Genomic DNA, 12683 nt, shown 5'->3' on the forward strand with positions numbered 1-12683 from the left:
TGTGACTAGGGATCTTTCGCCAAGACCAAAGTGTTCGATCTATGTTAGGGAATAGGGTTTATCACTTGGAGTCCCTAGCGCTTCTTGCAACCCCACATAGTATGAGGAGTCGGGAGTATTCCTTTCCACCGGCGTATAGTGTAGGGTTAGTCATAGTTAACCATAGGTTTGGGACTGTGTGTTTAAGGATTTCCATGATTCATTGAAAATCAGTTAGGAGACATAGTGAGTGGTCTTGCACTTGAAAAAATAGTCCTCAATAGAGCAATGCCCAAGTGCCCCATCTTCTATCGATTGCCTCTCCTATCATTTTATTGCTTCTATTTCATTTTCCTTTATTTTTATCTGCATTGATATTGTTCACACCACTTTTGGATCATCTTCACTATAATTAAATAGTAATTCTTGTGTTTTTCAGCATTATTCCCTGTGGATACAACTACCCACTCACCAGGGTACTTTATTACTTAGATAACCTGTGCACTTGTAATACACACACGCAAGGGGTGTTCCATGTGCCTTAGGTTTGACAAGGGAACCTTTGAGAAGACTAGGTGGCTCCACAAGATCATCGATATGGATTACAAAGGGGTTTTATCTATAGATTGCTTGCACTTATCCATGATTTCATATTTGCCTTTGTAATGCTCTATGGAGAGCTAAACCCCTAGTGGATGCTTGCACTTGGAAACCATAGGATGATTTTGTTTCATTAACTCCTATTATGCTTTTTTAATTGATGTTTTTATTAATGTTCAACTTTGAATGTTTGTTGAACTAAGTTCCCCTTAGAGTGAAACTAGGATCGAGAATCTATCTTGGTAATCCTTTTGAATGAGTGACTCTTCATTAGGATTAGACAAAGCAAGGTTGAAGATGGTTGAGAGGGTGAGTCGAGAGGTAGCAGAACGCCCCCTTTCCCTTCTGATGTGATTTATCCTACCTCCATGTTCTAAGAGTTCTTTGTGGTCATAATAGAATAAAGTGCTAAGAGACAAAATCCACTGGGGCTTAGTTGTGAGTGTAACAGAGTGAATTGTTAAAGTAATCCTTAGTGCTGGGGCTTAATTGTGACTAGGGGTCTTGCACCTAGACCAAAGGGTTAAATCTATATTAGGGAATAGGGTTTATTGATAAAAGCCTAAATGTATGTATTTCATATGTATTTCTTATGTATGGATTGTGTATTTTATTGATTAATCGATGTCTTTTTATGGTTTAATCATTTTATTTCATGTTTCAGGCATAAAGGAAGCCTAGGTGAACCCAACGATGAAATTTGAGAAGAAATCGACACAAACCACATCATTTTAGGGTCCTGAGCACTGTAGCAACACTATAGCAGCTTGAAGCACGAAGACTTTGAAGAAATCCTAAGCCTGGAAATCCTCATGGGTAACCTCACAGCCATGAAGTCAACTAAAAGGAATTTTGAGTGACGCAGTACTGTCGTAATGTTACTGTAGCAGTAATGTAGTAACTTACTAATTTTTTGGCCCATTTGCTTAGCAGCTACAATACCCGTATGCTGACCATGAGCCAGGCCATAAGCCATCCTGAGGTCATCTTTTTAAGGGGTTAGGGCATCATTGGAGGGGACTTTTGGCCACCATTCTCCACCATCATCATCTAGGGCTTCAAGGAGGCAGGAGAGGGCAGATCTAAGGAGCAAATCCAAGGGAAGAAGAGGAGTGCCATCAAGGAGAAGATCTAGGAGCTTTCCAGCGTGGATCCGATGAGTTCTCATCACCATCTTCTAGTTTTCATCTTAGGGAGTTTATTATGAGCTTTTCTTTGTAACTCTTATCTTCTACACTTGCTCCTTTGTTAATGATGAACTAGACTACTAAGGTCACTGGGCATCCGGTAAACCTTGGGATGAACTTTCTTGTATAGATGTTTTGATTTACATTTTTGCCATTTGTGTGGTTTGTGATCCTTGCTTGGTGCTCTTTGATGTGTTGTTTTGCATGAGAACTCTGTGATTCAACTTCTAGGTTGTACTTGGTGTATGACCATCGCCCTTGTAACAGACACACCAAGTTTGGAAAAGGATTCATTTATGAATATGCCGTGACCATCAGGTATTTCGTACTCCTCCAACTATTAGGGTTATACCTAGTTGAGTATCGGCCTATATTAGAGAGATCCCGGCGCTTAATGCAATCATAGGAGGATTTTAGAGGAAGTGATTCTAACATAATACTTGTATTGGATTAGGGGTTATCGCCGTGACCATGGAGGTAATCTACTTTAGGATATCTCTTGGTCCAACCACCATTACCTTTGTAATTCTAGCATCCGTCTAGCTCTAGTAGTCCCAAGGGGATCCTCGCCCTGGGACCTTGCACTTTCATTATTACTTGCTTCCTTAGTATGTTTATGTGGTGAGCCTTAGTCCTTATGTTTATAGTTTTCTCTTTGTTATTTTCCTTACCTTGTTTTAATCATATAATCGGTAGACTAGATAGTTCCGTCTAGGGGGAAGTAATAGCAGCTCTTGTGACTCCAAGGAATACGACCCCTATATCACACATAAGGTATTACTTGATGACCCGTGCGCTTGCAGGATACTCATCATTTATTGCTTCGAATCACTAGAGGTTCAAGCAATCCTACACAGTGTGAGACGTCGAGAGTATCTCTTTCCGCCAGGGCATAGTGTATGGGTTAGTCAAGTTGACCTTAGGTTTGGGATTGTGTGTCTTTGGATTTCCATTACACATTAAAGTTCAATTAGGAGATATAATACTAGTCTTGCACTTGAAACAATAGTCCTAGGGTGAGAATTGTCCGGGTACCCTATTTTACTATCGATTTCCTCTTATTATTCCTTTTTCTTGTTCTCTTTTCTTTTAACTTTTATTTGAATTGACAATTTGAATCAACATCACAACATGGTTTTTACTATAGTTAAGTAGTAATACCTGTGTTTCCGAGCAATTATTCCCTTTGGATTTGACTACCCACTCAAGGGGTCTGCAAGTTTTTGGCGTCATTGTCGGGGAATAGCCATTTTGGAAGCATTTGCACTTTGCTATTTTAGCTATTCATCACTTTGTCTATTTCACACTTTCTTATTCTTCCATCATTCTGATTTATTTTTCTTTCTTTGATTGGAGCTCTAGGTTATGACCCAAGGCAACACTTCGACATTGGTTGAAGGATCCAAATATTGGAAGGAGAATTCATAGATAGGGAAAAGAACCTGTTCAAGAATAGACAAATCAAGCTGAGATAGAAGTTAAAGGGTCTGATAATATGGTAGAACAACATGAGCAGCAGAAGACACTCTCAGATTATGCAAGATCCACATTTCTTGGCACATAGTCTAGTATTGTGTGGCCACCGATTATAGCTCGGAGTTGTGAGCTCAAGCCATGCTTCATCCAAATGTTACAGCACTCACTACCGTTTAATGGTTTGGCTGATGAGGATCCGAATAATCACATTGAGAATTTCTTGGAAGTATACGACATGCTCAAGATTAATGGAGTCACGGATGATGCTATCAAGTTGAGAGCCTTCCTATTTTCCTTGAAGGAGAGAGCAAAGTAATGGCTACATTCATTACCTAGAGCATCAATCACTACTTGGGAGGAAATGGTAGAAGCTTTTCTTGCCCGATATTTCCCTCCTGCAAAATCTGTAAAGCTTAGGAATGAAATATCCATTTTTGTGTAAACGGAATTGGAGTCTCTTTTTGAGACATAGGATAAGTTCAAGGATCTCCTGCGGAAATTTCCTCAGCATGGGCTCCCCGAGTGGATGATTATCCATACTTTCTACAATGGTTTCAACCCAAGCACAAAGCAATTGCTTGATGTGGCAGCACGAGATACCTTAGAAAGCAAGACCCCCGAAGAAGCCCGATAGCTCATTGAAGAGATGGCTATGAACAGTTATCAGTGGAATACATGAGACAGGAAGAAGGTAGCCAGACTTCATAAGATCAATGCAGTCACATCATTGGCGGCCCAAGTTGAGTCCTTGAGCAAAACGTTAGACACACTAACTTCTCTTATAGTGGCGGCAGTGGTGTCCTCAGCATGGTTCAAAGATACAGACCAAGAGTTTATATGATGATCATGCCCCCTACTGAGATAGCAGAGGCTGAGGGAGTGGCAGTAGAGGAGTCTTAGCCGGCGCAGAAGCCCCAGCCTGAGCAGGTGGAGACAGAGAGGCCCCTGCGGCATAGGAGCCACCACCGGTAACAACGCCACTTGCGTGTGACTGCAAGTGCATGGGTTTATCGAAGTAATAAATCCCAAGTGAGTGGTGTATCGTATCCAAAGAGAGTAGGGAATAAAAGTACCAAAATTGCTACTTAACCAAGTAAAGATGAATAATTATTGTGCTGATAAGATGTGATGTAAACATAAATAAAAGTAACAAGAATAAGAGGCACAAGTAAGTGAGAAGTAAGGCAATCGATAGAAATGGGGTACTCGACAATGCTCCCCCTAAGACTTATGCTTCAAGTGCAAGACCTACCATTATACTTCCTAATTAATGCTCAATGAGTCATGGAAATCCTAATGCACATGGTCCCAAACCTAAGGTCAACCGTGATTAACCCTACACTATGTCCCAATGGAGAAATCGCTCAGTCTCAACACCTCACACTGCACAAAGTTGCATGGAGTTCTAGGGATTCCAAGTGATATACCCTATTCCTATGTGTAGATCTAACCCTTTGGTCCAGGTGAAAGATCCCTAATTACAACTAAGCCCCAGATACTAAGGTCACTTCAACGCTTCACTCTATTGCTCGTGCAACTAAGCCCTAGTGGAGTTCATCCCTTTGCACTTTACTCTATTGTAACCGCAAAGAACTCTAGGAAATGGAGGTAGGATAAATCACACCAGAGGGGAAAGGGACGCTCCACTACCTCTTGACTCACCCTCTCAACCCTCTCCAATCTAGCTTTGTTTAACCCTCATGGCGTGTCACCCATCAACAAAGATTACCAATATTGACTCTCAACCCTAGTGTCACTCTAAGGGAGAAATCATTCAACAAGCATTCAAGATTAGAACTCAAATAAAAGCATCAATTAAGGAAAGCACAATGGAAAGTCAATGAAACAATAACAACCTAGGGTTTACAAAATCCAAGTACCCACTAGGGGGTTTAGCTCTCCACGGAGCACAATACAATCAACAATGAAATTGAAAGTAAAGATAAGAAATCCATAGGAAAACCCCCTCGGTATTCGTGTTGATGGTCTTGTGGAGTAGCCTCGTCTTTTCCAAAGGTCCCCTTGTCCGGCCTAAAGCACACCTCGCTGGATCGGTACCAACAAAAGCTCCCCCAAAAACCTTCTTTCAAGTGAAGCGCGGTGTAGAAGGAAAGAACACTTCACATTCTTAACACACAAACACTTATCAAACTCCCCCACACTTAAGCTTTTGATTGTCCTCAAGCAAAGAAATAAAACATTGAAGCGTAGAAGAAGAAAAGATTGAAAGTTCTTGGCCTTAAGTTCACCAAAGCATGCAAGGCGAGCATTCTACAAGTATGGGAAATTTTAACACTAAATACGAAAAATTAATGCTCTAGCTAAAAACTTGAATCAAAAAGGACAATAACCAGAAATCGTGTAAGTGTGTGTAAACTCGCTCAATTCAACCCAAAGTATTCTCCTCAAAGTTCTAAGTATAAGGAACTTATTTAACTACAAAACATAACAAACCTAAAAGATGGTAGTAGCTTCACACATCACCTAAGGTAGCCCTTTCCGAAGCGGCCGCTAAGGTGGCTTTCATACTTTCGAGGTGGTAGCTTTTTCTACCAGGGTGGTAGCTTTTACTCATCCCATGAGATAGTTCTTTCTCTCATTAGGGCATAACTAGTATCCGACTTATGAAAGTAGCTTCATACTTCATAGGTGGTAGCTCTTTCCACCCCAAATGCACAACTAAACCTTCTTTCTTTTCTCTTTTCCATTTTTTTCAAAATAGAACAAGAAACAAAACTGATTAGTCCCTTAAACATCGAACTCGAGTTTCCAAAAGAGTTTCATAAGCGGGTGGTGCAACAAGTGTCAATCGGGCAAAAATTCCTAGAAAGTCAAGAACAAACTAGAGGAGGAAAACATTCAATGTTAAAACTTCTCCTAAACTCAAGAATACAAACATTACAAATAATATGAACCGCCATTGGCTACATTAGCATGTATGTCAATCAAAATTAATGTAAAGGACATGTGCAATGTGAACTCTCCCCTACACTTAAGATGTACATTGCCATCAATGTACACATGCAAGCTCCATAGAAAGTATATCAATCAAGAAAAGTATGTGGGAGTGGGCAATCGAAACAATACTCCCCTGACTCCTAGTGTTGCATTTGATGGATCTAAATCCTTGGCAATAAAGTTCCAATGGGTTGTGAAGTACACACGGCCCACATTGGCCATGTCCATGACTAGTTCTCAATTCCCATACTGACAAGTCCATTTGCACCCATACACAAGGGGGTTCAGTGAAGCTCAATAAAAACAAAAACAGCTCGAGTATATAAAGGATAACGCAATGAATACAACTTGAGACAACAAATCAAAAAATAAAAGACATACTCAGAAGGAAAATCCTTTCGGTGTAGTACAAGTCTAACAACAATACAGAATGAAATAACAAGAAAGAAAGAAAGAAAGATGCGTCAAGCGTCGGTGTCATTTGCTGTAGGCTCTATTGCTGCTGCTGGTGGTATATAATTAAATGGTGCTGGTGGATCTAGTGATGGTGATGCTGAAGGAGCCAGAGAGGTCAAGGGTCATAGAACAAATGGTGATCTCATGTCTTGCTCTAGCAACTGCTGTTAAATGTCAAAACGCGCCATGAACTCAATGTGCTACGCGGCCTATGTCACGCGGACCTCAGCAATCTCAGTCTAGAGTATAGCTACAGCACTCTCGAGCCTTTCAAAATGATTATAGGCTCGAGATAGAGAAAACAAGCACACTAGGATGGATCCTATGCTGCAAGTGTCTCCTCGGTCTCTATGTGCTCTGGCTGTGGCCCGGGAACGGCCTAAGGAACCTCCACTGTGTCATATCTACCCCCCACTATCTCTGGTGCAGGTGTAATCAACGTATACACTCCCCCCGACTGACAACTACGAACCATCCCCATCAATCTCATAGTCTCTATGCCCAGGGGAGCAGGTACAGTCACCTTCTCAGCCACTCGAATCGCATCAAGTAAGCCCATACCGATGACTAACCTCGTGATATAGGGACTAGAGAAGAGGACACCGATTTTGGCATACTGCCCCTGATGTCGTATATACTCTGCCAGGATATGTCCCAAGTGTAGCAGTGTGCTATGTACCATAGAGTATAGGTATAGCAGCTCCTGTCGGCTAAGCACACCAGTACTATCACCACGCCCGTTCACTAACCTGCTTAGAAAGGTATGAATATATCTGCAACTTAACCGGGAGAGGCAGGTGGCCTTTGAAATCATTGGTTCATACTGCCCCTGTCCACACAACGCACTGTATGCGCGCTGCGGCGTCAAACTCCAAGGATAATCCTTGGGTAACTGCTCATACTCCTCACTCTCTGTGTATGCTGCATCATATAGCCCTATCCAAATTGAAAACTGAGTTACACTCAAGCTATGGTACTCTCCGAGGGCTCGAAACTTTATAGTTCCTATACTGTCAAAACTAGAATACGAGCGATTGAACTCGAATGATGCTAAAACCTTGAGTGTAATTGTGCAGATGGTAGGCTCTCTAATCGACAATAAACGGCCCCAACTACCAACCGCAAGCATATCCTCTATCTTCTCCACCATATCTCCTGCCATCTGGATCTCTCTCAAAGTGTTTATGTCAGGAAAATGTGACTATCCAAATCGTAACTTCGACAACCTCTCAATGAAAGCCTGGTGCTTGGGAATCGTGAAATCCATGCATTCGGCCTCAGGTGATAACTCTCTGGAAGCTTGCCATCATGCTTCTTCGATCTAGGGGCCATATCTGCAAAATTAAAACATAAAATCGATCAAAAGCATTCAAAAATTAATTATGCAGAATTCCACACAGTCATGTGGAATTTCCACACGCCTGTGTGGATCCACGGGGCGTGAAACCGCACGCCCACATGCTAAAACATAAAAAATATATCTCAAAATCGCTCCTAAACTCTTTCTAAACATGCAATGGTCATATAATTGTAGGAACAAAGTAACATTTACCATTTTAATTGATTAAAATCAAGTATGACAAAGAAAAGAGAGAATTAAGGGTTACCGACGAGATGAAGTTAGAAGCTTTGGATTCCTCCAGAAAACTTGAGTAAATTTCTCTCAATCAACGGTGCGAGGTTGGGAGAAGGGTTCGGACTGTTCTCTGAGTAATTGGGAGCATGAGAAAGAAGAAGAGTGAAAGGGTTTTAAAGAAAACCCGCGGCTCTTCCGTTTCTGTACATTCACACGGGCGTATGGAAATTACCCACGACCGTGTGACTCCAAAGGAGAGCTCCACAGGTGCAGGCGCATGACCCTGAGTATTCTCGGGAGAACATTCATTATCTCTGAATGCATCCACACGGGCGTGCAGAAATTACCCACGCTCGTGCGTCCGACCCACAGGGGCATGTCCATGCCCTTGTGGTTTCTTTGTCCATCCGAGGAAAATTCCCTAAGTATTTCCCACGCCCGTGCGGAAATTCCACACGGGCGTGGAACTTCACTGGGCCAGTTCATAGGGATAGACACACGCCCCTCTGTATTCTCGGGATGGAGGAGAGCTTTTCTGCTGAGATCCAGACGGGCGTGTGGAAATTACCCACGCCCGTGCAATTGTTACTAGGTCATCCACATGGGCGAGTCCATGCCCCTGTGTCTTCTCGGGAAAATTTTTAAGTATCTGCAGGGAAACACACGCCCATGCAGAAATTACCCACGGGCGTACGACCATCGCTAGATCGTTCACAGGGGCGAGTCCACGCCCCTGTGCACTCTCGGATTGAGCTTCTCAGTAGAAACCACGGGAGTGTAGAAATTCCACACGCTCGTGTGTTTTCCCTGGATGCCTTAGAAAACCTACAGGCTCTGTAGAAAAACTTTTAAACATCTAAATACACCTAGAACCTGCTTCTATCATGTAAAATATACCATAAAAAAATGCACAACATGCTCAACCGACTAGAAACATCGCCATACACATTTAAACACACGAATGCACCAAAGATCAGCGAGAAAATCACAGAAATAGCATCTAAAAATCAGGACACCAACACTCAAAGCTTTATTCATGTAAACATTAAACTAAAAACTAGAAAAACTATAAAGACTTGGGTTTCCTCCCAAGAAGCGCTTGTTTAACGTTACTTAGCTTGATGTACCTTGTCTTACCTTACGGGGGTTTATAGATGAAGGTTTTCCTCTTACCCATGACTTGGAAGCATGATGAACATAGTCTTTTGAAGGTAGAGGGGGAGTTGTCAGGCTTATTACCACTTGAAGGTCCATCACTCTTACTCCATTCTTGGGCATCCCCAACAGCCTTGAGGCATTTCTTGTGGTGTCTCCTTGCCCTCTTCATCTTCCAGAGAACCTTCTTCACAATCCCCGGGGTAGACGGTACTTTCTCCTCTAGACCAAGCATCATTATATCTTCACTATCCACCTCTTATTCTAGCAATCTCTCGTACGGGTCTGGATTCAACATTTTCTGCACATATTCATCAATTAGTTCATTGGTAGTGTCAAGAAAAAATAAAGTGTCATCAAAGTCAAGAGAATGTCGCATGGCTTCGGAGAGGCAGTATGTGAGCTTGTCATCTCCAACCCTCAGTGTCAACTCCCCGCCATCCATGTCGATCAATGCCTTGGAAGTGCGCATGAATGGCCTCCCAAGTATCAAAGGAACATCTACATCCTCGCCGACGTCAAACACTACGAAGTCTATAGGAAATATGTACTTGTCCACCTTTACAAGCACGTTTTCAATGATGCCCCTCGGATGTCTCACTATTCGGTCCACCAATTGTAATGTCATCCGAGTGGGCCTAAGTTCTCCCATGCCTAGCTTCTGAAAAAATGAGTATCTCATGACGTTGATACTAGCCCCAGAATCCGCCAATGTCATCTCTTCACCCAAATTGACAATGTTGTACGGAATCACAAAGCTTCCTGGGTCTTTCTTCTTGTTCGGCATATTCTTGTGCAACACCGCCAAACAAGAGGCATCTAAAATTACTGATGCACTCTCTTCCAACTTCCTCCTGTTGGTCAAAAGATCTTTCAAGAACATAGCATACTGAGGCATTTGAGACAGTGCCTCCACAAAAGGAATGTTGATGTGCAATTACTTAAATAAACCCAAGAATTTCTTCTATTGCTCATCATTTTGGTTGTTCTTTAATCTTGAAGGATAAGGGATTCTTGGCTTGTAGGGTGGCGGTGCCATCTCCTTTTCTTTATTGGCTCTCTCCTCAACCTCCACGACTTCGGTTGTTTCAACATTGGTCTTCTCACTTGGAAGCCTACCTTCAACCTCACGACCACTTCTCAAAGTGATTACCTTTACATGTTCTCTCAAATTAGTATGGATATTACTTGGCAAGCTTCTTTTTGGTCTCTCCAATAGAGACTTTGCAATTTACCCCACTTCATTCTCTAGATTGTGCAATGAAGTAGTGTGGTTGCGAAGTGTAGCCTTGACAGATTGAAACCGTGTATCTGATGATAACATAAATCTGGTCAATGTTTTCTCTAAATCAGACATCCGGGTCTCCCAGCCTAAAACTCTATTCTCCATGTTTGGGGATTGTTGTTGTCGAAAAACCGGTGGTGAGGTGGCCTTTTGTTGCCCTTGGTTATTCCATGAGAAATTAGAGTGGTTCCTCCAACCTGAATTGTATGTATTGCTATTAGGATTGCCTTGGTTTCTCATTGCATTACCCACATAGTCAACTTGCTCAACGAAGAGTGTACCACCAATAGCTATTGGGCAATCGGATGGGGTATGTCCCCATCCACATCCATCACAACTTGTTACGGCTACCAATCTTGAAGAAGTTATAGTGTCTAACTTCTTACTCAATGCCTCCACTTGGGCTACCAACGATGTAACCGTATCGATCTCATGGATGCTAGCTACTTTCTTCTTCTCCCTAGCATTCCATTGGTAGCTGTTCAACCCCATTTCTTCAATTAATTGCCGGGCTTCTCCGGGGGTCTTTCTACCCAAAGTACCTCCTGCTGCTTTATCAAGTAGCTTTCTTGTACTTGGGTTCAAACCATTGTAGAAAGTTTGAATGATCATCCACTCTTGAAACCCATATTGAGGATATTTTTGCAGGACTTCCTTGAACCTTTCCCATGTCTCGAATTGAGACTCCAATTTCATTTGCACAAAGGACGAGATCTCATTCCTAAGCTTTGCAGATTTTCTAGGAGGGAAATAACGTGCAAGAAAAGCTTCTACCATCTCCTCCTATGTAGTGATCGATGCTCTAAGTAATGAGTGTAGCCACTACTTCGCTCTCCCCTTCAAGGAAAATGGGAAGGCTCTCAACTTGATGGCATCATCCGTAACACCATTAATCTTGAGCATATCGCACACTTCCAAGAAATTCTCTATATGACTGTTTGGAACCTCATCGGCCAAACCATTGAACTGTGCAGACTGCTGTAACATGTAGATGAGCTCAAAATTCTGAGCTGTGATTGGGGGCCGCACAATACTAGATTGTGTCCCCAATACTGACGGTCTGGCATAATCAGAGAGTGTTCTTTGTTATTCATTCTATTTTGCCATGTTGTCAGACCCTTCAACTTCCACTTCAGCTAGATTCGATGGTTCTTATACAGGTTCTTTACCCTTTCTTCTGAGTGTACGTTCAAGTTCAGGATCACCTTCAATTAATATCGAAGGGTTCCCTTGGGTCATATCCTCGAGCTGCACAAAAAGAAAGAAAACAAATTAGAATGATGATAGAATAAGAAGATATGAAATAGAACGAATGAATGAATAGCTAAGATAGCAAAGTGCAAAGTATGTCTAAATGCCTACTTCCTGGAACGGCGCCAACAACTTGACAACGCCCCTTGCGTGTGACCCACAAGTGCACGGGTTTGTCAAAGTAATAAATCCCAAGTGAGTGGGGTATCGTATCCACAGAGAGTATGGAATAAAAATACCTAAATTGCTACTTAACCAACTGAAGATTAATAATGATTGTGTTGATAAGATGTGATGTAAACAGAAATGAAAGTAACAAGCATGAGAGGCACAAGTAAGTGAGAAGTAAGGTAATCGATAGAAATGGGGTACTCGGACAATGCTCCCCCCAAGGCTTATGCTTCAAGTGCAAGACCTATCATTATACTTCCCAATTAATGCTTAATGAGTCATGGAAATCCTAAAGCACACGGTCCCAAACCTAAGGTCAACCGTGATTAGCCCTACACTGTGTCCCGGTTGAGAAATCGCTCAGTCTTAACACCTCACACTGCACAAAGTTGCATGGAGTTCTAGGGATTCCAAGTGATAAACCCATATTCCTATGTGTAGATCTAACCCTTTGGTCCAGGTGAAAGACCCCTAATTACAATTAAGCCCCTGATACTAAGGTCACTTCAACGCTTCACTCTGTTGCTCGCACAACTAAGCCTTGATAAGTGTCTAAATGTATGTATTTTAGTATATGTATTTTGTACTT

The 12683-nt window shown here is 42.1% G+C and overlaps 2 non-coding genes across 2 annotated transcripts; one reads left to right on the plus strand and one right to left on the minus strand.

Annotated features, from left to right (window-relative positions):
- Positions 1-3651: 3651 nt before the first annotated feature.
- On the minus strand, positions 3652-3758 carry LOC120281483. Its single transcript, XR_005542622.1, has one exon. It is a non-coding gene; the product is annotated as a small nucleolar RNA R71 (small nucleolar RNA).
- A 7536-nt stretch (positions 3759-11294) lies between these two features.
- LOC120281566 lies at positions 11295-11401 on the plus strand. Its single transcript, XR_005542704.1, has one exon. It is a non-coding gene; the product is annotated as a small nucleolar RNA R71 (small nucleolar RNA).
- The last annotated feature ends 1282 nt before the right edge of the window (positions 11402-12683 follow it).

The sequence above is a fragment of the Dioscorea cayenensis genome, chromosome 17 (genome assembly GCF_009730915.1).
Source record: "Dioscorea cayenensis subsp. rotundata cultivar TDr96_F1 chromosome 17, TDr96_F1_v2_PseudoChromosome.rev07_lg8_w22 25.fasta, whole genome shotgun sequence".
NCBI classification, from domain to species: Eukaryota; Viridiplantae; Streptophyta; class Magnoliopsida; order Dioscoreales; family Dioscoreaceae; genus Dioscorea; species Dioscorea cayenensis.